The sequence below is a fragment of the Falco naumanni genome (assembly GCF_017639655.2).
Source record: "Falco naumanni isolate bFalNau1 chromosome 7 unlocalized genomic scaffold, bFalNau1.pat SUPER_7_unloc_3, whole genome shotgun sequence".
Taxonomy (NCBI): Eukaryota; Metazoa; Chordata; class Aves; order Falconiformes; family Falconidae; genus Falco; species Falco naumanni.
This window is the reverse complement of record NW_024427335.1, coordinates 22,920-48,745: the sequence shown is the minus strand read 5'-3', so window position 1 is coordinate 48,745 and position 25,826 is coordinate 22,920. Positions and strand designations below refer to the sequence as shown.

Here is a 25,826-nt window from a genome sequence, read left to right as displayed (position 1 = left end):
TTTCCCGCTCTGCCCTTATCCCCTCCCCACCCTTCCCCTCGGTGAGGCTGTGTCTGTGGTGTGCCTGCTCTGGTGAAAGGAGCTCCTGCACCAGCCTGAGGGCAAAAGAAGAGGGGCAAGGAGCGAGCTGTCGCAGTCCTTAGTTTGCAGGTTTAATGTATCGTCCCTCTTCAGAAAACACAGCGTGTCTGTGTGTCAGTGGTGCCGGCAGATTTTTATTCTTTATAGCAATTTCTTTAAATACCGGGCTTCATGCAGAAGGTTCACACGGTGCTGTGCTTGTAGTAAACGGAATTGCTTTTATGCATGCTGCATTCTGGAGGTGGCAAGTGCCAGGTTAGAGATGAAGATGGAAACGAAAGCAAGTGACACACACGCAGTGGTGATCCTGCCACAAGCATGCTGTGTACTGACCTGGGAGAACGCTGCAGGGACTCTCAGAAGTCAAGGTTTTCAGTGCTGTTTCTGTGTTTGATACCCAAGGGATGGTTTCCCTCTGCATGCGTTTCTGGGCAGGCATGTGCATGGAACATAGGTGTGTCTCTGTGCCATAAGAGGGACTGCTGGCAGCTTTTCATTTCATTCCAACTCAAAAGTGAAGAAAGATTGTACCTGCAAAAGAATTCAAACAGCCGCCTTTGTTTCCCAGAGCGAGCATACAAGCATGGGGGAGCGGTTTACAGGTTCAGAACTTCAGCCAGCTCTGGATGGTAAACCCTCAGGAGAGGAAAGAGAAGCCCCACTTTTTTAACTACAGCTCTGCTTCCCTTAATGTGTCTTCTTGTTAGATTGTGTCGGTAGTCAGATTAAAAGCACATGATTAAACGGTGCTTGTTCATGAAGATATTTGAGGGTTATTTACTGCCTTAAATCCTCTTACGAATGGGGCACTCTGTTGCCCTGTGGGCAGTACAATGTTGTGGCTGGTAATTTTCCTTTTCTTGCCTAGTGTACGGATGCATTTATGAAGGCGAGTGTTGGGTCTTATTGGCGCCGCACAAGAAACCAATGTGTGAAACCCAGACATTCACTGTTAGAAACAGGAAGAAGGTGTGGGCCCTTGCTTCAGATTCTGCAAAAGATGTACCAAGGCTGAGGAAGGTGGCAAAAAGGGAAGAAATGCCGTAGCATAACTTTGGGATGGCAGGTGAGGTTTCCATCAGTGTTCCTCAAATGTAGCAGCCTCATTTGGTTTGCGGATGTGGTGTTGAACTCAAACTGCGAGACTAGTTTCCTTTATTGCGGGTGGTACTGTAGCGCACGTACCTTTCATGTCCCAAGTGAAGTTGCCAAGGCTCTAGTTAAACTTCCTCAGAACCACCACAAATTTTCCGTAGTGCGTGATTTCCTTCAACAGTCAAGTCCAGGTCTGTGGCATACAATAACCCCTACCCCATTTGGGATCTGGATGTGGTTGATTTTTAATTCAGACTTACCTGCTGTTAGAGATGTTCGGGTTTTGGTCCAAATAGGGAAATGCTGATTGTGTGCATTCTTTTGCTTTTTTCATAGTGTTGTTCCATGTTTAGTCATTTGTTCCTTACAAAAATAATGTATGGGTGTCTATGAAGCTGGAGATGTTTACGTTCTTGTGGCTGAATGTAGCAGTGGAGCTATCTTGCTGTATTTAAATCAAGAGCAGCATAATGTAACTTCACTTAAAATCTGGTCTTGGTAGGCAGATCCTACCCTGATAAGCATTTAAAACAACAACAAAAAAAATCAAATCTGTGACAAGGTATAGGTGGAGCACCTGAACTGGTGCAAGGCAGCAATTCTCTCGCTGATATCCACACATTGCAGAACTGTTGCCGTCACGACCTTGAAATAGTGAGCCATTAATGTTAACTACTAGCAGCGACCTTGAAATAGTGAGCCATTAACGTTAACTACTAGCAGCTTGTGAACCTCACAGTCAAGGTAGAAAATAATTTCCCACTGCCACCTTTTTTTAATTTTCTTTTATGTTTTAAAGTTTCTGATTTGATACTTTCTGATGTATTTGAAACCTGTGTCATATCCTGTGTAGTTTGTGACAAGTGTGTGGCAGATGGGACTTTTCTGCTTGGAGAGGTAGTGAGATGGAGAGTGGAGAATGGTTTTATGGCACAAGCGTAGAAGTATAAAAAGGGATTAAGAGGCTTGTGTACCTTGCTGCCAGTTCAGTGGCATGAGAATTCCTGTAATGACAAATTCCTTCTGGCTCTGAAGGAATGAACGTGCCAGCCTGCTGAGTTTCCAACCAGAGCAACACTAGCAACGGATGTCGTTCCCAAATGGTGAGGTGGTTGTAAGCTTCATCAGTAGTAGAAGCTGTGGAGAAAGTCACGAATCATCTGCCGTTCTGCAAGTCAAGTGCTTGGCTCTTTTGTCACTAGTGTTGATTTAAGGGTGCATTGCTTATAAATAGCACTTGACCTTTGTAATTCTTCATACTGCTAAGTTCTGGGTGCCATCAGAGAACCACTGTGCTGTGAAGGCCCTGTAAATATACGGCGATGTTTGTGTTTATCCATTTTGCCTTCCCTTAGATGATGTTATTTTGTCATTTGAAACCTTAGTGGCAGGATTTGGGGCTTTATCCTGATCAGGCATCTAAGGGCCAGCTCTCGGCTGCAGCTGCAGCGTAAGTATTCAGGTGGTTTGAGCACCAAATGAAACTTCCACTTGGCTGTCATTTTGGCTTTTCCCTTCCTCTTAATTTTTATATTTTAATTAAGAGTTTTAAGTATTTGGCTTCCTTACAGAAAAAACCCCCTGTGCTATCCTTGTCCTGTTATGATAAGGCCCTAATCTGGAGGGCAGAAAGCTGAGACCACCAGGAAGATGTTGAGAGGAAGGGGAAGAATGTTAGAGCCATGAGTTGGGTGTTCTGAGATGTGAGGAGATGGAAAAGGTGCCTCCCGGGTAGCTAAAGGGAAGCACAGGAGAGCAGCTGGGAGCCAGAAGTGTGGTGTGGGCATATGGAAGTGCTACGCTGTGGTGTGTTAGGCAAATTATTTTTAGGAACTTTCACATTTGTTGTCATTTCCCAGGCTCCTGAGGTGCAGGAATGCTGGAGGCAAGAAGCTGCCAGCATCAACTACGTGGAGAATGAACACTTCTGTCTCCATTTCACTTTCCTCACTTCTGTGTTGCGGTGGCAGGGCAGTACAGACCCGGACCCGGACCCGGACCCGGACCCTGACCCTGACCCTGTGAGTACGCAGGCAGCTTGTGTGGCCAGTGCTGGTGTGGTTCTGGCACAGAGGATCAAGCTCTTCATGCTTCAGAGCTGTCAGGCTGACACTCTTCAGCACTCAATGAAGCTCTAAATTACAGCTAAAGGAAGACAGAAATTTTGCTTCAGAGCTTGATAATGTCGTTCTGATCCATCCTTTTGCTTGTTCAGTGGCTACAGAAGGGAACCACTGCCTTGGTAGGAGCATCCATTGAGTTCTTCATGTGTGATATTAGAGAATCATTGTGTCTGTTTACGCATGAGACCATTACAGTAGGTGTTTTGAAGATGTTCACGTGTGGTACATAAAACCTTTGCCAGTAAAACAGTAAATCCACGCAGTGGGGTCTAAAGCACACAGATCCAGTGCGATCCTCCAAAGAGCTTTGAAAGTGTCTCCCCAAGGGTACAGACCTGGCTGTCGGTGATTCTGTTGAACTGCCTTTTATAGCAGGTTGCTTGGAGAAGTTGCTATGTCAGAAGTCATCTTCTGGGGGCCGAATGCTGCAAATGGTAGAATGTTTAAGGAAGCAAATGAGTAACCTTCAGACTTGATTTTACTCTTTTAACAGATTGTACACAAATGGGAGGCCTGAGCAGGCTGCCTTTAGCAGGGGAACGTGACCTGACTGCACAGGAGGCAAGGAACTCTCTTCTCTCGCTGACCATGAGCCCTCAGTTTCAAGGCAGATGTGAAGAGGAATATTTGACCCGTGGGAAATGCAACTTCAGATACGTAACCCAGGTGGGACTGCCATGTGAGCCCTGTGATAGGAGCCGTGTATCCCAACCGTGAACGTAGAGGTTGGGCCCAGTTTTTAGCTTGGTTCAATCTGAACTCTGCTGACTGATTCTGTGATCAAGGGCAGGCAAGTCTGCCCCCTGAGAGGATGTTGTCGTGGGTGGAAGGGTTGAAGTGCAGTGACTGCGTCAACAAACAGGTGGTTTGAAAAGTCTTTTGGGCAAGGATCTGGTACGCTGGTGTAATGCCTTTTCCCTTTACAAAGGTGTCCAGTAAACACAAGTGTTCCTGCATGTGTCCAGTAGCGCAGAGACCTCTGTACTTTCTTTGGACTGATTGTTGTGTAAGATCTGGGGGTTTTGGGACAGTTCTGAAAATTGTTCAAAAGGTGTCTTGAATGTTGGGTGAAATGGGTCATCACTTCCATAAGCCTCTAGCCTGTAAAGAAGAGCCGTGGATGTAAGGAGATTTTCTTTTTTTCTCTTTTTATTGTTACTGGGAGGAAAAGCAGTGATTAACTATTGACCTGTGATACCCCCAGGTGCAGACTGTGCAGTGCATTTGAGGTGGATCACTCCTGTACTGCCAAGACTGAGCCCAGACTCCTCGATGCTTTGCACACTGGCACTGGAAGTCCTTGTGCAGCTGTGGGTACTGGCTTTCTGTGCTGCAGTGTGAAAAACACAAAACACTGGGGTTAAGGTTTGCAGAGAAGTGGGAAAAAGTTGATTATTTTGTGCTAGGAAGAGAATGTCCTGTAGTTTTCAAACTTTGCACCTCTCCACTTGGAATTTAAAAGCTGCTTCTAACTCTGCTGCTATGTTTCAGTGGGCGGGAAGGTGTCTTGTAGTTAGAGATGATCCGTTCCCTTAAGAAGGATCTTTGCCTTCTGAGTTGAGCTTTCTTTGCTTGATGTGGAAAGTGCCTTAAGCTGAACGATTTCAGATGGCAGTGAAGGAATTACATCGACATGGGGATTTAGCAACAAACCCAAAGTTATGTCGTCTTACACTTCAGTATATGATTTTTTAAAATCAGGATTTGCTGGGTTTTGAGCAGCAGACCCATTTTGCATGTGCCTACATAAACCCCATTTTCATGGATAGATGGCATGCAGTGTGTTTTGTGATGTGATACTTAATTACGTATAAGCTGTTCTATGCTGTGCTCTTCTGGGATTGTCGTAGTCCTTTGAAACGCAGCCCTGTGCATCAAGGGGGCAAGCTGTGTCACCTGCTTTCCCCCACAACATAGAGCAATGTAACTGTCATAAATACAGGCTGAGCAAAACTAGTTGAGAGATTTGTGGGCTACTGTTAGCATCACAGTGGGCCAGGAATTAGCCCATGCTTACTAATAAGTTCCTGTATTTTAATTATCCTACGCCACCTGAGAGGCAGGACAGTGTCAGGGCGCTTTCCCAGGGAATAAAACTGGACATGTCTGCTTCTCTCCGAGGGTCCCCTATGTACAAAGCATCCTTCAGCACTATCTGGGTGCTTGGTGTTCTCAAAGGGTCCCAAATGGATGAAGTTCACTCCTGCTGCCTGCTTGTCAGCAGGAACTCTGTCTGCAGCTGTGCTTCTGTGCACTGAGAAACTTCCTCATGTTCTTTGCTTGGCAGACCTGGCATGTCTTCTATCTTCCTTTGCTTCCTTTCGATTCAGTGTTTCAGCGATGGTTAGATATGGAGCAAAGATTTCTTAGGCTTGTGTCTCGCCAGCTTTCAGTAAAGATACTAAACCTATTTAGACATGGGTAACTGAACAGCTCTTCTGGCTTCCTATCCTCATGAGTGTCAACAGGGGAGACATAGATGTTCATCTTTGCGTACCTCTCGGACCACTGATGGTTGGATTCCATGCTTGTGCTTGAGAACAGCTTCACGCTCAGGTTCTCAAGGCCAGTGTTTGGGAGGTTAACGGAACATGGTAGCGGGTGGTGTGGCAGGCTCTGTAAGGAAAGCTCAAGACTTAATTGCAGAACTGGTATCTCCAGTGGAGGTATTTCAGTTATGTTGCATTGGAGTTGGTATTGGCATGTGGCATGGGGTACTCACGTATTGAGGTATTTACTGTCAGTGAAGAGGTTCCGTAGTTGCTTTCTTATGGAAAAGACTGGTTTTCCATGCTTGTAATTCTATAAATAAGTCGTATATCTAAACCGCGGCATTTTTATTCAAAAAGAGGACAGATGCAGTCTGCTCTCTGGAAGTCCAAGGGAGCAGTTCTGCTGCCCCCCCTCCTTACTTCTCAAGAATCAAACCTCTTAACATTTCACGATGGCCATGGCCCAGATGGCCTCCAGCCATCACATCACCCACAAGTCCTTCTCTGTTAGCAAACAACAGCTGCAGGGTGCTCCTTCCCTAGCAGGCTCCCTCACCAGCTGGGTCAGGAAGGTCTCGTCCGCACAGCTCAGGAACCTCCTAGAGCCTTTCCTCTCTGCTGTACTGTATTTCCAGCAGACATCTGGGAAGCTCAATTCCCTCATGAGAACAAGGGTAGCGATCGTGAGATTTCTCCCAGCTGCTGATTGATAGAATATTTCATCTGCCTCTTCATCCTGCTGTGGTGGTCTTAAGAGCCTCCCACCATGATATCTGCATTGCTGGCCTTTCCCCTCGTTCGTACCCATAAACACTCGACCCTTTCATCACTATCATCAAGCTCTAGACAGTCAAAACACTCCTTAGCGCAGTGTCAGTCTCGGTCTCCACTGGAAGCCCTGCGTTCCTGGGGTGGGGTGTGCCAGGGGGTGCTTGGGTGCTGGCATGCCGGGGGCATGGCTGCCCTGAGGAGGCTGGGCTGTGAGGTCACAAGCCCCAGTGTTCCACACCATGATACGTTGTGCCGTGGGCGTGGTCCATCAGTGCCAGCAGCAGCAGCAGCAGCAGTGGTGACTGCAGCAGCAGCAGCAGCAGCAGCAGCATGGTGCAGGCACAGGGGGCTGTGTCCCTCTCCTGCATCCTTATCCTCTTCCTCCTGGTGGCCCTGCAAGCCCAGGACACTTGGGCTGCTCCGTGGCGATTAGGTAGGTTGGCGGGTGAGGGCTGGAACCCAACCCTGGGCAGTGTGGTGTGGCAGCCTTCCCCGGCCTGCGAGTCGGGGCCAGAGCTGCACAGCAGGGCCAGGCATTAGTCCACGGGAGTGCTTGTCCTCTGGCTGGGTCACAGCCGTGCCTGGTGCCGTGACTCCACTGCTCCTGGGCTGCGCTCTGGCTATCAGCTTTGGGGACACCTGTCCTTGGGAGATGTCCATTCAGGAAGACGGGAGCATTCCTGCTCTAGCCCTGCAGTGCTCTCCTTGGGCAACCCCAGGTCCCCAACACACAGCCCCATCTCGCAGGCCAGGGGAAGTAACAGGGCAGCTGTGGTGCAGCAGACTCTCAGTAGTCTCAGAAGTAGGCACTTCTCTATGAGACAAAAAAATGGTGATTTTTTTTTTTCCCTCCAGTCCTTTCCTGTGGGCTTCTTTAGTGCCCAGTAGAGTTGTCCCAGTAAGAATTCCTAAGAGGCTGTATGTTTGTCCACCTGGTCTTTGAAGGGTGTTGCACGTGGCCTGGAAACAGTACTTTGAAAGCTTTCCGGTCCCAGCCAACAGGTGTGTCACATTAAGAAGGGGGATTCCTCAAACCCTTCATATTTGATCAACCTGTCAATTTCCCCAGACAGACGATACCCTCATGGGCGACCAGCTAGCCCGCTACCTGCGTTTTGACAGCCCACTGTAGTGATTCAACTAACCTATTCAACGTCACTGAGCCAGATCCTTATATCAGTTATTCAGATCTCCAGAGACACACAAGCTCAAGATTTTTATTATACAAACTGCTAGTTTATGAAAGAATAAGGTTCAAAGACTGCTGGTGATAATATAGTAACTGCAAATCAAGCTTAAAACAAGGCAGCTAATAAAAGCTGGTATGAGATAGTCACTGAATATAGTTCTTACCCAGTTGGCATCTCTATGTGGGAGAAGACAGGTTCAGCCTGTCGACAGATCCCAGAAGATATGATGGAATCTTCCCTCCCTTCTCCCGTCCAGTGCACACTTCTTATACCTCATAGTATATTGCACCTTCCTTATCATACACAGGACTGATTACATGTTTCTTCCTTCTACAGCAAAATTGTACCCATCCTGAGACAGCAGTGCTGAAGGTCTTTATGCATGCTCTCCGGGCAGGGTTTTGCCCTCTTCTGGAGGGACCTATTTGGGTTGGAGTTAACAATGTCCCACTGCCACATTTGTCTTTGTCCTATTTTCACCTAATTTGCTGTTGATGTCAGCGGATGGCAAGGTCTTGTCAGCTTGTATTCTCTCGCGACCAAAACTTTCCTCACTTGAAGGCTTCGTTCTGCATTGCTTAGATAATGGTGTTCTTACTGCTCACTGGTCTTTGTTTCCCGGCTTTCCTAAGGCTGCCTCCCTTCATGAGAAGTCCCTTCATGCATAACTGCTTCAGAGAGTGGGTCAGCTTGACCTGAACTTTGTGCACAGATTTGTTTCACGTGTAGTTACACTCCAAACCAGAGTGTAGTAATTTGGGAGTTGAGACAACAACTTCCCCCTTTTGGGCTTATTTTGGTCCCAGAGCAGTCCGTTTTCTTGACACTCAGGTGGAGCCTGAGTGACTCCAGCCCTACACATTGTAGTTACTATTGGTATTGCGTGCCCTGTGAGGTGTGGTAGTACCTGGGAGGCGGGTGACTTTGGGGCGGAGGTGTGTGATTTCATGGGAGCTTCTCTGTTCTGTTTGTTTACAGGCCTGGCTGCAGGCGACGGATATGCAGCTTCCCAGCGGAGTGCCAGGGCTGACGGGCTGGGAGACGGCATGGGTACGTGATGGCTTTTTACTTGGAGAGCTGCCCGCTCCAAGCCCAAATGTGAGCGAGGCGTCCCTTGCAGGTGTGGGAGTATAGACCTTTGTCATTGCGTGTGCCATGTCATGACGTGATCCCCTCAAAGGTTCTGCTCTTCCGTTGTGCCAGTGTCTGTCACAGTGCATGTCACAAACTTCTCATGGGTGTTTGGTTGCAGCTGTGGCTCCAGCTCCTGGTCTGGATCCTGTGCTGGAGCTCACCTGGTATGCCAGGGGCGCATCGTCAGTCCTGGCTGAGTTCACAGACGAAGCGCTCCTGCTAAGTATCTTATTAGTGAGAGCTTTAACTTGATACTTTCTTTCACGTGCCTCAAGGAAGAAAACCTGTTGGCAATGCAGAGAAGCCTCCCCACGTGTCATCGCCAGAACTAGATGAATTCATAAAAGAGCTGTATAAAGCAGCACCAGGTGGGTATACATCCCTCTGAACCAGAGAAGTTGGGAAGCTGAGGGCAGAGGCATGTGTGGAGAAGCCGTAGCCTCCACAAGCAGAAAGGGATCGATCAGAGCCTTGCTGCACTGATGCTGGATTTCATGCCTTGCAAGCACTGGTGAGCTGCAGAGATGGTCCGGAGTCTCTGCTGCGCGTTGTGGTTCAGGCTGAGTCCCAGGCACAGCTGCGGCCCTGGTGACACCGTTCCCGGCCAGAGCTGTTGTGGGCAGCTGTTGGTACCCAGCCGGCAGGAACTGGAGATGCTCGTGCCTTGCTGCCAGTTGCCGGAGGGGAGACTGCCCGTGGGTGGCAGAGAGGATGCACAGGCAGCTTGGGGTCACTGAGCCTGGCAGCCTTTGTTGCGTCTGTAGGCATGCCCTGGCCAGGATCGCAGCAGCCCCAGCTTCACAGCCTGGTTCATGCCCGTTGTTCTCCCTGATGGGTAGAAGACTCTCCGTGACACCTTGGGGGCAGGGAGAGGTGGGGGCTGGACACCCAGCTTCAGGCAGGACACCTGACTTGAAGGCAGCTAAACTGAAGGGCTGTGCATTGAGTCAGTGGTGCTTTACCTCTTTCTAGTTGTGGTTTTGGTACCTTGGTCATGCTTTTCCCTCTTGTTTTGGGAGACCGTGGGCTCTTCTATGCCTCAGCTAACACTGGTGAAGGACTTTACTAAATACGCATGCTTCCCAGGCAGGGTTTTGCCCTCTTCTGGAGGGACCTATTTGGGTTGGAGTTAACAATGTCCCACTGCCACATTTGTCTTTGTCCTATTTTCACCTAATTTGCTGTTGATGTCAGCAGATGGCAAGGTCTTGTCAGCTTGTATTCTCTCGCGACCAAAACTTTCCTCACTTGAAGGCTTCGTTCTGCACTGCTTAGATAATGGTGTTCTTACTGCTCTCTGGTCTTTGTTTCCCGGCTTTCCTAAGGCTGCCTCCCTTCATGAGAAGTCCCTTCATGCATAACTGCTTCAGAGAGTGGGTCAGCTTGACCTGAACTTTGTGCACAGATTTGTTTCACGTGTAGTTACACTCCAAACCAGAGTGTAGTAATTTGGGAGTTGAGACAACAACTTCCCCCTTTTGGGCTTATTTTGGTCCCAGAGCAGTCCGTTTTCTTGACACTCAGGTGGAGCCTGAGTGACTCCAGCCCTACACATTGTAGTTACTATTGGTATTGCGTGCCCTGTGAGGTGTGGTAGTACCTGGGAGGCGGGTGACTTTGGGGCGGAGGTGTGTGATTTCATGGGAGCTTCTCTGTTCTGTTTGTTTACAGGCCTGGCTGCAGGCGACGGATATGCAGCTTCCCAGCGGAGTGCCAGGGCTGACGGGCTGGGAGACGGCATGGGTACGTGATGGCTTTTTACTTGGAGAGCTGCCCGCTCCAAGCCCAAATGTGAGCGAGGCGTCCCTTGCAGGTGTGGGAGTATAGACCTTTGTCATTGCGTGTGCCATGTCATGACGTGATCCCCTCAAAGGTTCTGCTCTTCCGTTGTGCCAGTGTCTGTCACAGTGCATGTCACAAACTTCTCATGGGTGTTTGGTTGCAGCTGTGGCTCCAGCTCCTGGTCTGGATCCTGTGCTGGAGCTCACCTGGTATGCCAGGGGCGCATCGTCAGTCCTGGCTGAGTTCACAGACGAAGCGCTCCTGCTAAGTATCTTATTAGTGAGAGCTTTAACTTGATACTTTCTTTCACGTGCCTCAAGGAAGAAAACCTGTTGGCAATACAGAGAAGCCTCCCCACGTGTCATCGCCAGAACTAGAGGAAATCATGAAAGATCTGGATAAAGCAGCACCAGGTGGGTATACATCCCTCTGAACCAGAGAAGTTGGGAAGCTGAGGGCAGAGGCATGTGTGGAGAAGCCGTAGCCTCCACAAGCAGAAAGGGATCGATCAGAGCCTTGCTGCACTGATGCTGGATTTCATGCCTTGCAAGCACTGGTGAGCTGCAGAGATGGTCCGGAGTCTCTGCTGCGCGTTGTGGTTCAGGCTGAGTCCCAGGCACAGCTGCGGCCCTGGTGACACCGTTCCCGGCCAGAGCTGTTGTGGGCAGCTGTTGGTACCCAGCCGGCAGGAACTGGAGATGCTCGTGCCTTGCTGCCAGTTGCCGGAGGGGAGACTGCCCGTGGGTGGCAGAGAGGATGCACAGGCAGCTTGGGGTCACTGAGCCTGGCAGCCTTTGTTGCGTCTGTAGGCATGCCCTGGCCAGGATCGCAGCAGCCCCAGCTTCACAGCCTGGTTCATGCCCGTTGTTCTCCCTGATGGGTAGAAGACTCTCCGTGACACCTTGGGGGCAGGGAGAGGTGGGGGCTGGACACCCAGCTTCAGGCAGGACACCTGACTTGAAGGCAGCTAAACTGAAGGGCTGTGCATTGAGTCAGTGGTGCTTTACCTCTTTCTAGTTGTGGTTTTGGTACCTTGGTCATGCTTTTCCCTCTTGTTTTGGGAGACCGTGGGCTCTTCTATGCCTCAGCTAACACTGGTGAAGGACTTTACTAAATACGCATGCTTCCCAGGCAGGGTTTTGCCCTCTTCTGGAGGGACCTATTTGGGTTGGAGGTGGTGACCTCCCACTGCCACATTTGTCTTTGTCCTATTTTCACCTAATTTGCTGTTGATGTCAGCGGATGGCAAGGTCTTGTCAGCTTGTATTCTCTCGCGACCAAAACTTTCCTCACTTGAAGGCTTCGTTCTGCACTGCTTAGATAATGGTGTTCTTACTGCTCTCTGGTCTTTGTTTCCCGGCTTTCCTAAGGCTGCCTCCCTTCATGAGAAGTCCCTTCATGCATAACTGCTTCAGAGAGTGGGTCAGCTTGACCTGAACTTTGTGCACAGATTTGTTTCACGTGTAGTTACACTCCAAACCAGAGTGTAGTAATTTGGGAGTTGAGACAACAACTTCCCCCTTTTGGGCTTATTTTGGTCCCAGAGCAGTCCGTTTTCTTGACACTCAGGTGGAGCCTGAGTGACTCCAGCCCTACACATTGTAGTTACTATTGGTATTGCGTGCCCTGTGAGGTGTGGTAGTACCTGGGAGGCGGGTGACTTTGGGGCGGAGGTGTGTGATTTCATGGGAGCTTCTCTGTTCTGTTTGTTTACAGGCCTGGCTGCAGGCGACGGATATGCAGCTTCCCAGCGGAGTGCCAGGGCTGACGGGCTGGGAGACGGCATGGGTACGTGATGGCTTTTTACTTGGAGAGCTGCCCGCTCCAAGCCCAAATGTGAGCGAGGCGTCCCTTGCAGGTGTGGGAGTATAGACCTTTGTCATTGCGTGTGCCATGTCATGACGTGATCCCCTCAAAGGTTCTGCTCTTCCGTTGTGCCAGTGTCTGTCACAGTGCATGTCACAAACTTCTCATGGGTGTTTGGTTGCAGCTGTGGCTCCAGCTCCTGGTCTGGATCCTGTGCTGGAGCTCACCTGGTGTGCCAGGGGCGCATCGTCAGTCCTGGCTGAGTTCACAGACGAAGCGCTCCTGCTAAGTATCTTATTAGTGAGAGCTTTAACTTGATACTTTCTTTCACGTGCCTCAAGGAAGAAAACCTGTTGGCAATACAGAGAAGCCTCCCCACGTGTCATCGCCAGAACTAGAGGAAATCATGAAAGATCTGGATAAAGCAGCACCAGGTGGGTATACATCCCTCTGAACCAGAGAAGTTGGGAAGCTGAGGGCAGAGGCATGTGTGGAGAAGCCGTAGCCTCCACAAGCAGAAAGGGATCGATCAGAGCCTTGCTGCACTGATGCTGGATTTCATGCCTTGCAAGCACTGGTGAGCTGCAGAGATGGTCCGGAGTCTCTGCTGCGCGTTGTGGTTCAGGCTGAGTCCCAGGCACAGCTGCGGCCCTGGTGACACCGTTCCCGGCCAGAGCTGTTGTGGGCAGCTGTTGGTACCCAGCCGGCAGGAACTGGAGATGCTCGTGCCTTGCTGCCAGTTGCCGGAGGGGAGACTGCCCGTGGGTGGCAGAGAGGATGCACAGGCAGCTTGGGGTCACTGAGCCTGGCAGCCTTTGTTGCGTCTGTAGGCATGCCCTGGCCAGGATCGCAGCAGCCCCAGCTTCACAGCCTGGTTCATGCCCGTTGTTCTCCCTGATGGGTAGAAGACTCTCCGTGACACCTTGGGGGCAGGGAGAGGTGGGGGCTGGACACCCAGCTTCAGGCAGGACACCTGACTTGAAGGCAGCTAAACTGAAGGGCTGTGCATTGAGTCAGTGGTGCTTTACCTCTTTCTAGTTGTGGTTTTGGTACCTTGGTCATGCTTTTCCCTCTTGTTTTGGGAGACCGTGGGCTCTTCTATGCCTCAGCTAACACTGGTGAAGGACTTTACTAAATACGCATGCTTCCCAGGCAGGGTTTTGCCCTCTTCTGGAGGGACCTATTTGGGTTGGAGGTTAACAATGTCCCACTGCCACATTTGTCTTTGTCCTATTTTCACCTAATTTGCTGTTGATGTCAGCGGATGGCAAGGTCTTGTCAGCTTGTATTCTCTCGCGACCAAAACTTTCCTCACTTGAAGGCTTCGTTCTGCACTGCTTAGATAATGGTGTTCTTACTGCTCTCTGGTCTTTGTTTCCCGGCTTTCCTAAGGCTGCCTCCCTTCATGAGAAGTCCCTTCATGCATAACTGCTTCAGAGAGTGGGTCAGCTTGACCTGAACTTTGTGCACAGATTTGTTTCACGTGTAGTTACACTCCAAACCAGAGTGTAGTAATTTGGGAGTTGAGACAACAACTTCCCCCTTTTGGGCTTATTTTGGTCCCAGAGCAGTCCGTTTTCTTGACACTCAGGTGGAGCCTGAGTGACTCCAGCCCTACACATTGTAGTTACTATTGGTATTGCGTGCCCTGTGAGGTGTGGTAGTACCTGGGAGGCGGGTGACTTTGGGGCGGAGGTGTGTGATTTCATGGGAGCTTCTCTGTTCTGTTTGTTTGCAGGCCTGGCTGCAGGCGACGGATATGCAGCTTCCCAGCGGAGTGCCAGGGCTGACGGGCTGGGAGACGGCATGGGTACGTGATGGCTTTTTACTTGGAGAGCTGCCCGCTCCAAGCCCAAATGTGAGCGAGGCGTCCCTTGCAGGTGTGGGAGTATAGACCTTTGTCATTGCGTGTGCCATGTCATGACGTGATCCCCTCAAAGGTTCTGCTCTTCCGTTGTGCCAGTGTCTGTCACAGTGCATGTCACAAACTTCTCATGGGTGTTTGGTTGCAGCTGTGGCTCCAGCTCCTGGTCGGGATCCTGTGCTGGAGCTCACCTGGTATGCCAGGGGCGCATCGTCAGTCCTGGCTGAGTTCACAGACGAAGCGCTCCTGCTAAGTATCTTATTAGTGAGAGCTTTAACTTGATACTTTCTTTCACGTGCCTCAAGGAAGAAAACCTGTTGGCAATACAGAGAAGCCTCCCCACGTGTCATCGCCAGAACTAGAGGAAATCATGAAAGATCTGGATAAAGCAGCACCAGGTGGGTATACATCCCTCTGAACCAGAGAAGTTGGGAAGCTGAGGGCAGAGGCATGTGTGGAGAAGCCGTAGCCTCCACAAGCAGAAAGAGGATCGATCAGAGCCTTGCTGCACTGATGCTGGATTTCATGCCTTGCAAGCACTGGTGAGCTGCAGAGATGGTCCGGAGTCTCTGCTGCGCGTTGTGGTTCAGGCTGAGTCCCAGGCACAGCTGCGGCCCTGGTGACACCGTTCCCGGCCAGAGCTGTTGTGGGCAGCTGTTGGTACCCAGCCGGCAGGAACTGGAGATGCTCGTGCCTTGCTGCCAGTTGCCGGAGGGGAGACTGCCCGTGGGTGGCAGAGAGGATGCACAGGCAGCTTGGGGTCACTGAGCCTGGCAGCCTTTGTTGCGTCTGTAGGCATGCCCTGGCCAGGATCGCAGCAGCCCCAGCTTCACAGCCTGGTTCATGCCCGTTGTTCTCCCTGATGGGTAGAAGACTCTCCGTGACACCTTGGGGGCAGGGAGAGGTGAGGGCTGGACACCCAGCTTCAGGCAGGACACCTGACTTGAAGGCAGCTAAACTGAAGGGCTGTGCATTGAGTCAGTGGTGCTTTACCTCTTTCTAGCTGTGGTTTTGGTACCTTGGTCATGCTTTTCCCTCTTGTTTTGGGAGACCGTGGGCTCTTCTATGCCTCAGCTAACACTGGTGAAGGACTTTACTAAATACGCATGCTTCCCAGGCAGGGTTTTGCCCTCTTCTGGAGGGACCTATTTGGGTTGGAGTTAACAATGTCCCACTGCCACATTTGTCTTTGTCCTATTTTCACCTAATTTGCTGTTGATGTCAGCAGATGGCAAGGTCTTGTCAGCTTGTATTCTCTCACGACCAAAACTTTCCTCACTTGAAGGCTTCGTTCTGCATTGCTTAGATAATGGTGTTCTTACTGCTCTCTGGTCTTTGTTTCCCGGCTTTCCTAAGGCTGCCTCCCTTCATGAGAAGTCACTTCATGCATAACTGCTTCAGAGAGTGGGTCAGCTTGACCTGAACTTTGTGCACAGATTTGTTTCACGTGTAGTTACACTCCAAACCAGAGTGTAGTAATTTGGGAGTTGAGACAACAACTTCCCCCTTTTGGGCTTATTTTGGTCCCAGAGCAGTCCGTTTTCTTGACACTCAGGTGGAGCCTGAGTGACTCCAGCCCTACACATTGTAGTTACTATTGGTATTGCGTGCCCTGTGAGGTGTGGTAGTACCTGGGAGGCGGGTGACTTTGGGGCGGAGGTGTGTGATTTCATGGGAGCTTCTCTGTTCTGTTTGTTTACAGGCCTGGCTGCAGGCGATGGATATGCAGCTTCCCAGCGGAGTGCCAGGGCTGACGGGCTGGGAGACGGCATGGGTACGTGATGGCTTTTTACTTGGAGAGCTGCCCGCTCCAAGCCCAAATGTGAGCGAGGCGTCCCTTGCAGGTGTGGGAGTATAGACCTTTGTCATTGCGTGTGCCATGTCATGACGTGATCCCCTCAAAGGTTCTGCTCTTCCATTGTGCCAGTGTCTGTCACAGTGCATGTCACAAACTTCTCATGGGTGTTTGGTTGCAGCTGTGGCTCCAGCTCCTGGTCTGGATCCTGTGCTGGAGCTCACCTGGTATGCCAGGGGCGCATCGTCAGTCCTGGCTGAGTTCACAGACGAAGCACTCCTGCTAAGTATCTTATTAGTGAGAGCTTTAACTTGATACTTTCTTTCACGTGCCTCAAGGAAGAAAACCTGTTGGCAATGCAGAGAAGCCTCCCCACGTGTCATCGCCAGACCTAGATGAATTCGTAAAAGAGCTGTATAAAGCAGCACCAGGTGGGTATACGTCCCTCTGAACCAGAGAAGGTGGGAAGCTGAGGGCAGAGGCATGTGTGAAGAAGCCGTAGCCTCCACAAGCAGAAGGGATTGATCATTTTTTGGACATTTCTAACCTCCTGTGAGATTGCCGTGAGTGTGCAGGACTCACTAACGTGCATTTTTTTTCCGACAGAAGTAGAAGGCCAGAGCAGCTCAGATGCTGAGGATCATAATAGTTTCCGGAAGTACTGCATTGAAGGTGTTGTGGCAGTTTTGGGCTCTGTCCTATACGGGATGGTGTTGTGTTGTGTCATCGTTGTGTGGAGGAAGAGGAGACGGTGAGTTGTTGGGAGGTTTTTTCCCCAAACTTCCATATTAGCTGGCTGCTTTAAGCCATGTAGCATTTCGTGGTAGGGTCTTCTGGAATGCCGAGTTAGTTACTGGCCAAAGTCCACTGAGATTTCTGCGGTGAGGTGTTTGACCTGGCCTCTCAATTCTTGGGTTAGCTACGTGTTACCTTGCTAACTTGCTAAGCAAGTGTTTGCTAGAAGCAACCCTGCCTTGACAAGAGCAGACCAGGTGACAGATATGGGCAGAGCAAGGTCAGAAAGTCAAAACAAGGAGGGATGAGGCTGCCACAGAAAGGGAGAAATGCAAGAGCGGCATCTCTCTCCCTACCAGTGAGCCCAGGAGAAGAAATCACCCTGCTAGGTGATGCCTTAAATCCCAGGTGTTCACCTCAGCCAAGATGTCCAAGCAACTGGGATTGGTGAGGAAGCTGTCAAGTTTTCTTTGGAGAAAGAGAGTCAATCTGTCCCATGTGCTTTCCAGCACTGCCAGTGTGCGTGTTGTCCGCACGGGCAGGGGTTTTGCCTGCGCAGGGCTCTGGATACGTATTCTGCAGAGAGCATCCTCTCTTCAGAGCACCCCACCGAATAGAGAGCCGAGGCTGTCCCCTTGTCTGGTCAGGGATGGACAGGGGAGCTGAGTGCTGGACTCCACAAGCATGAGAGAGAGAACAGGAGGCTCTCCTAGCCCTGCAGTGCCGTGCCCAGCTTTGCTCCCCTCAGTCTGCTGGAGTCAGGTCTCCTTTCCAGCATGGGCAGAGCAGGCAGGTCAGGATGGTCAGGGCTGAGAGGAGACAAGCCATGGGCAGGCGAGCAGAGCCCCAGCCGACGGGTGCAGGGAGCCCACTTTTTGAAGAGAGCTCTCTGTGCCCACAGCTCCCATGTGCATCCCACAGTGCACTGGGTACTGCCCCCACCCTAACCCCCATACAGCACCACAGCTGTAGGTCTCAGCAGCCTCCTCTCTCCACAGGCGCCTCGCTGCGAGAAAACAGGCCAACCGCAGCAGCTGACCCTTGCGCTCAGACAGCCGTCCTGCACATCCCAGCATGTACTGAGAGCCAGACCCGACACCAGCGCCCATCATCCATGCCTGGAAAACTGGACCATCTGCCACAGAGTACCAGGGAACTGGCCCCCTACCAGTTCAGGACGGCCACCAGGCTTCAGTGGTCAACCATGTATTGCTGAAGAACAGCACAAAAATAAACACAGAGCAGTAGCACAATTGCCTTGGTCTTAGCAACAACAAAAGCAGGAATTTGCAAGTTGTGGGCTGTAGTCTGGGCTGAGGCATGGGGTTTCTGACAGGCCAGTCAGACATGCTCCCCACACCCATTGTATCGAAATTATGGGTGAGAACATGTGAGGAAGTTGTGAAGAGGGTCTATGCTCCCCCATCTGCAAGAGAGCCCTCGCTCACATTTGGGCTTTGAGCGGGCAGCTCTCAAAGTATAAAGCCATCACCTACCCATGCCGTCTCCCAGCCCATCAGCCCTGGCAACCAGCTGGGAGGCTGCGTATCCATCGCCTACAGCCAGGCCTGTAAACAACTTGAAGTGAGAACCACAAACAGAAGTCCTTCCTGGCACCTTCTCTGGTGGAGCTGTGTATGGGTGGTGCCATGGAGCATTTTGGCTCTGCCTGAGTGCAAATGTCAGCGTTTCCCCATCTCACAGTTTGCTCTCTTGCCTGTGATAACAATCGTCTCCGAGTTGCTGTTCTTTGCTGGGAGATCAAATTTGGCGTTGGCTTTCTTCACAAATCCGCCACAAAGGAAAAAAAAAATCATCTCAGAAAAGCCCTTGCAGGCTATATTTGACATCACCAATGAGCAGGAGAGAGCATCCAGTGGGATTTTGCTGCAGGCAGTGATCATCACGAGCAATTGAGTTAGGAAAGATATCTCACCTTCTGGATGTTGGCACCTCCTTTCCTATGATGTTCTTGTGGAATTGTTTGAAGATGGGGACAGAAACAGAAGAGCTGTTTTCAACCTAAGGCAGAAAGGAAGGGAGAACTGAAGATTACACTGTCCTGGCAAGTGAGGCCCAACCTCAGGAACTCTGATAATCAAACAAGCTTCAACAACCTGGTGAACTTCAGCTGAACTTTCCTGGGGCACCTGTACTCTACTTGTTGTTATAGACCTTCATTTATTCTCTGTGCTGTATGGTCTTGAAGGCAACACACCGTTACCCTACTAACCTCATCAATTGGTATAGCCCAGGTGCCTCAGAAAGCTTGCCACCCCTTACTGAGCTTATTCAATAGGTCAGGTTAATCACTGCTTTAGCTGCAGCCTCTCCGAGCGATTCTTTATAACTTAATCCTGTCAGCGAGGAGAAACGTCCAGCTCTGCCACTGAAGGCAGCAGCCTCCAGTCACCAGCGTGCTCCCGACAGGAAGCAATCCCGACTGCCTGGATCTCGCCGCTGAGAGGCCGTATTTAAAAATGAAGTGTTTTCCAGCAAGGGAAACAAGGCTGGAGCACTCATACTCTGGCTGGTGACTCTCCCAGGCAGCTGCATGTTCCCAGTCCCTCAGCAGGACAGGTGTAGCCAGAGCCCTGTCGGAGTCAGCAGAAAAACACGCTAGCCCTATTCCTGCAGGACCTACAGATGCCGGGGCGGCTCCAGGGGGCTCTGCGAGTCGGGGTGCCCGGTGCCTGTGCCCGGGGCACCTGCCGGCGCCTCTTTCCCTCCTTAGCTCTCAGCTCACCCCCAGGGCTGCCCCGGCCAGGCCTGACTCCAGCTGCCCCGGGGCCTGGCACAGCAGGGGGCTGGAACCTCCCCACAGAACCCCCGGGCAGCCAGCAGGCAGCAGACACCCCTGTGCCAGCCCAAGGGGCATCCCTCGCCCCACGGCCGGCCACAGGTCCCCTCAGCCGGGCCACAGCCCCAGCACAGGCTGTGCCTGCCCAGCCCAACACGGCTGCCAGGAGGCTGAGGGTGGGCAGTGGCAGCTCCCAGCATGCCCCCGGGAACAACCTGGCCATGGGGCGACCCTGGGCCTACAGCTCCCAGCATGGCCGGGAACAACCTGGCCATGGGGTAGCCCCGGGCCTACAGCTCCCAGCATGCCCCGGGAACAACCTGGCCATGGGGCGACCCTGGGCCTACAGCTCCCAGCATGGCCGGGAACAACCTGGCCATGGGGTAGCCCCGGGCCTACAGCTCCCAGCATGCCCTGGGAACAACCTGGCCATGGGGCGGCCCCGGGCCTACAGCTCCCAGCATGCCCCGGGAACAACCTGGCCATGGGGCAGTCCTGGGCCTACAGCTCCCAGCATGCCCCGGGGCATGCCTTCTCCCAGCAGGCCATGGGACATCCCTGCCCAGCAGTCAGGCCCTGGGGGGACACCAGCCCCCAGCCCGGGCCCTGTAGGCCCCGTGGCCCCTTCCCGGGACTGCCCGAGCACAGGCCCCAGCCCCGGAGCCCCCGTGGGCAGAGACGAGGGGAAGGGAGGCACTGAGCAGCAGGGAGAGGTGGGTCAAGGCGGAGGGGTGGCTGGAGAGGGGCAGGGAGAGCAGGAGGGGCTGGACAGGGATGGAGAAGGGACAGGGACTGACGAGGAGCGGGCAGAGGGATGGAGCGGGACAGAGACAGAGGGGCAGGGGGGGTGCCGCAAGGAATGCAGGATCAGCAGCAGGAGAGAGGGCTAGGGAGAGGAGCGGAGGGGCGGTAAGAGACGGAGGCAAAGACCAGCACAGGCAGGGCGAGGGGACGGGATCCGTGAGCGACTTGTGACTTTGGCAGTGGGCGGCAAAGCTGCTTCTGTGGGTCTTTCCTTTCCCGCTCTGCCCTTATCCCCTCCCCACCCTTCCCCTCGGTGAGGCTGTGTCTGTGGTGTGCCTGCTCTGGTGAAAGGAGCTCCTGCACCAGCCTGAGGGCAAAAGAAGAGGGGCAAGGAGCGAGCTGTCGCAGTCCTTAGTTTGCAGGTTTAATGTATCGTCCCTCTTCAGAAAACACAGCGTGTCTGTGTGTCAGTGGTGCCGGCAGATTTTTATTCTTTATAGCAATTTCTTTAAATACCGGGCTTCATGCAGAAGGTTCACACGGTGCTGTGCTTGTAGTAAACGGAATTGCTTTTATGCATGCTGCATTCTGGAGGTGGCAAGTGCCAGGTTAGAGATGAAGATGGAAACGAAAGCAAGTGACGCACACACAGTGGTGATCCTGCCACAAGCATGCTGTGTACTGACCTGGGAGAACGCTGCAGGGACTCTCAGAAGCCAAGGTTTTCAGTGCTGTTTCTGTGTTTGATACCCAAGGGATGGTTTCCCTCTGCATGCGTTTCTGGGCAGGCATGTGCATGGAACATAGGTGTGTCTCTGTGCCATAAGAGGGACTGCTGGCAGCTTTTCATTTCATTCCAACTCAAAAGTGAAGAAAGATTGTACCTGCAAAAGAATTCAAACAGCCGCCTTTGTTTCCCAGAGCGAGCATACAAGCATGGGGGAGCGGTTTACAGGTTCAGAACTTCAGCCAGCTCTGGATGGTAAACCCTCAGGAGAGGAAAGAGAAGCCCCACTTTTTTAACTACAGCTCTGCTTCCCTTAATGTGTCTTCTTGTTAGATTGTGTCGGTAGTCAGATTAAAAGCACATGATTAAACGGTGCTTGTTCATGAAGATATTTGAGGGTTATTTACTGCCTTAAATCCTCTTACGAATGGGGCACTCTGTTGCCCTGTGGGCAGTACAATGTTGTGGCTGGTAATTTTCCTTTTCTTGCCTAGTGTACGGATGCATTTATGAAGGCGAGTGTTGGGTCTTATTGGCGCCGCACAAGAAACCAATGTGTGAAACCCAGACATTCACTGTTAGAAACAGGAAGAAGGTGTGGGCCCTTGCTTCAGATTCTGCAAAAGATGTACCAAGGCTGAGGAAGGTGGCAAAAAGGGAAGAAATGCCGTAGCATAACTTTGGGATGGCAGGTGAGGTTTCCATCAGTGTTCCTCAAATGTAGCAGCCTCATTTGGTTTGCGGATGTGGTGTTGAACTCAAACTGCGAGACTAGTTTCCTTTATTGCGGGTGGTACTGTAGCGCACGTACCTTTCATGTCCCAAGTGAAGTTGCCAAGGCTCTAGTTAAACTTCCTCAGAACCACCACAAATTTTCCGTAGTGCGTGATTTCCTTCAACAGTCAAGTCCAGGTCTGTGGCATACAATAACCCCTACCCCATTTGGGATCTGGATGTGGTTGATTTTTAATTCAGACTTACCTGCTGTTAGAGATGTTCGGGTTTTGGTCCAAATAGGGAAATGCTGATTGTGTGCATTCTTTTGCTTTTTTCATAGTGTTGTTCCATGTTTAGTCATTTGTTCCTTACAAAAATAATGTATGGGTGTCTATGAAGCTGGAGATGTTTACGTTCTTGTGGCTGAATGTAGCAGTGGAGCTATCTTGCTGTATTTAAATCAAGAGCAGCATAATGTAACTTCACTTAAAATCTGGTCTTGGTAGGCAGATCCTACCCTGATAAGCATTTAAAACAACAACAAAAAAAATCAAATCTGTGACAAGGTATAGGTGGAGCACCTGAACTGGTGCAAGGCAGCAATTCTCTCGCTGATATCCACACATTGCAGAACTGTTGCCGTCACGACCTTGAAATAGTGAGCCATTAATGTTAACTACTAGCAGCGACCTTGAAATAGTGAGCCATTAACGTTAACTACTAGCAGCTTGTGAACCTCACAGTCAAGGTAGAAAATAATTTCCCACTGCCACCTTTTTTTAATTTTCTTTTATGTTTTAAAGTTTCTGATTTGATACTTTCTGATGTATTTGAAACCTGTGTCATATCCTGTGTAGTTTGTGACAAGTGTGTGGCAGATGGGACTTTTCTGCTTGGAGAGGTAGTGAGATGGAGAGTGGAGAATGGTTTTATGGCACAAGCGTAGAAGTATAAAAAGGGATTAAGAGGCTTGTGTACCTTGCTGCCAGTTCAGTGGCATGAGAATTCCTGTAATGACAAATTCCTTCTGGCTCTGAAGGAATGAACGTGCCAGCCTGCTGAGTTTCCAACCAGAGCAACACTAGCAACGGATGTCGTTCCCAAATGGTGAGGTGGTTGTAAGCTTCATCAGTAGTAGAAGCTGTGGAGAAAGTCACGAATCATCTGCCGTTCTGCAAGTCAAGTGCTTGGCTCTTTTGTCACTAGTGTTGATTTAAGGGTGCATTGCTTATAAATAGCACTTGACCTTTGTAATTCTTCATACTGCTAAGTTCTGGGTGCCATCAGAGAACCACTGTGCTGTGAAGGCCCTGTAAATATACGGCGATGTTTGTGTTTATCCATTTTGCCTTCCCTTAGATGATGTTATTTTGTCATTTGAAACCTTAGTGGCAGGATTTGGGGCTTTATCCTGATCAGGCATCTAAGGGCCAGCTCTCGGCTGCAGCTGCAGCGTAAGTATTCAGGTGGTTTGAGCACCAAATGAAACTTCCACTTGGCTGTCATTTTGGCTTTTCCCTTCCTCTTAATTTTTATATTTTAATTAAGAGTTTTAAGTATTTGGCTTCCTTACAGAAAAAACCCCCTGTGCTATCCTTGTCCTGTTATGATAAGGCCCTAATCTGGAGGGCAGAAAGCTGAGACCACCAGGAAGATGTTGAGAGGAAGGGGAAGAATGTTAGAGCCATGAGTTGGGTGTTCTGAGATGTGAGGAGATGGAAAAGGTGCCTCCCGGGTAGCTAAAGGGAAGCACAGGAGAGCAGCTGGGAGCCAGAAGTGTGGTGTGGGCATATGGAAGTGCTACGCTGTGGTGTGTTAGGCAAATTATTTTTAGGAACTTTCACATTTGTTGTCATTTCCCAGGCTCCTGAGGTGCAGGAATGCTGGAGGCAAGAAGCTGCCAGCATCAACTACGTGGAGAATGAACACTTCTGTCTCCATTTCACTTTCCTCACTTCTGTGTTGCGGTGGCAGGGCAGTACAGACCCGGACCCGGACCCGGACCCGGACCCTGACCCTGTGAGTACGCAGGCAGCTTGTGTGGCCAGTGCTGGTGTGGTTCTGGCACAGAGGATCAAGCTCTTCATGCTTCAGAGCTGTCAGGCTGACACTCTTCAGCACTCAATGAAGCTCTAAATTACAGCTAAAGGAAGACAGAAATTTTGCTTCAGAGCTTGATAATGTCGTTCTGATCCATCCTTTTGCTTGTTCAGTGGCTACAGAAGGGAACCACTGCCTTGGTAGGAGCATCCATTGAGTTCTTCATGTGTGATATTAGAGGATCAGTGTGTCTGTTTACGCATGAGACCATTACAGTAGGTGTTTTGAAGATGTTCACGTGTGGTACATAAAACCTTTGCCAGTAAAACAGTAAATCCACGCAGTGGGGTCTAAAGCACACAGATCCAGTGCGATCCTCCAAAGAGCTTTGAAAGTGTCTCCCCAAGGGTACAGACCTGGCTGTCGGTGATTCTGTTGAACTGCCTTTTATAGCAGGTTGCTTGGAGAAGTTGCTATGTCAGAAGTCATCTTCTGGGGGCCGAATGCTGCAAATGGTAGAATGTTTAAGGAAGCAAATGAGTAACCTTCAGACTTGATTTTACTCTTTTAACAGATTGTACACAAATGGGAGGCCTGAGCAGGCTGCCTTTAGCAGGGGAACGTGACCTGACTGCACAGGAGGCAAGGAACTCTCTTCTCTCGCTGACCATGAGCCCTCAGTTTCAAGGCAGATGTGAAGAGGAATATTTGACCCGTGGGAAATGCAACTTCAGATACGTAACCCAGGTGGGACTGCCATGTGAGCCCTGTGATAGGAGCCGTGTATCCCAACCGTGAACGTAGAGGTTGGGCCCAGTTTTTAGCTTGGTTCAATCTGAACTCTGCTGACTGATTCTGTGATCAAGGGCAGGCAAGTCTGCCCCCTGAGAGGATGTTGTCGTGGGTGGAAGGGTTGAAGTGCAGTGACTGCGTCAACAAACAGGTGGTTTGAAAAGTCTTTTGGGCAAGGATCTGGTACGCTGGTGTAATGCCTTTTCCCTTTACAAAGGTGTCCAGTAAACACAAGTGTTCCTGCATGTGTCCAGTAGCGCAGAGACCTCTGTACTTTCTTTGGACTGATTGTTGTGTAAGATCTGGGGGTTTTGGGACAGTTCTGAAAATTGTTCAAAAGGTGTCTTGAATGTTGGGTGAAATGGGTCATCACTTCCATAAGCCTCTAGCCTGTAAAGAAGAGCCGTGGATGTAAGGAGATTTTCTTTTTTTCTCTTTTTATTGTTACTGGGAGGAAAAGCAGTGATTAACTATTGACCTGTGATACCCCCAGGTGCAGACTGTGCAGTGCATTTGAGGTGGATCACTCCTGTACTGCCAAGACTGAGCCCAGACTCCTCGATGCTTTGCACACTGGCACTGGAAGTCCTTGTGCAGCTGTGGGTACTGGCTTTCTGTGCTGCAGTGTGAAAAACACAAAACACTGGGGTTAAGGTTTGCAGAGAAGTGGGAAAAAGTTGATTATTTTGTGCTAGGAAGAGAATGTCCTGTAGTTTTCAAACTTTGCACCTCTCCACTTGGAATTTAAAAGCTGCTTCTAACTCTGCTGCTATGTTTCAGTGGGCGGGAAGGTGTCTTGTAGTTAGAGATGATCCGTTCCCTTAAGAAGGATCTTTGCCTTCTGAGTTGAGCTTTCTTTGCTTGATGTGGAAAGTGCCTTAAGCTGAACGATTTCAGATGGCAGTGAAGGAATTACATCGACATGGGGATTTAGCAACAAACCCAAAGTTATGTCGTCTTACACTTCAGTATATGATTTTTTAAAATCAGGATTTGCTGGGTTTTGAGCAGCAGACCCATTTTGCATGTGCCTACATAAACCCCATTTTCATGGATAGATGGCATGCAGTGTGTTTTGTGATGTGATACTTAATTACGTATAAGCTGTTCTATGCTGTGCTCTTCTGGGATTGTCGTA

The 25,826-nt window shown here is 50.5% G+C and overlaps 1 long non-coding RNA gene across 1 annotated transcript; it reads left to right on the top strand.

Annotated features, from left to right (window-relative positions):
- Nucleotides 1-1,103: 1,103 nt before the first annotated feature.
- On the top strand, nt 1,104-25,553 carry LOC121081790. Its single transcript, XR_005825825.1, has 3 exons — nt 1,104-1,147; nt 3,793-3,965; nt 24,471-25,553. It is a non-coding gene; the product is annotated as an uncharacterized LOC121081790 (long non-coding RNA).
- The last annotated feature ends 273 nt before the right edge of the window (nt 25,554-25,826 follow it).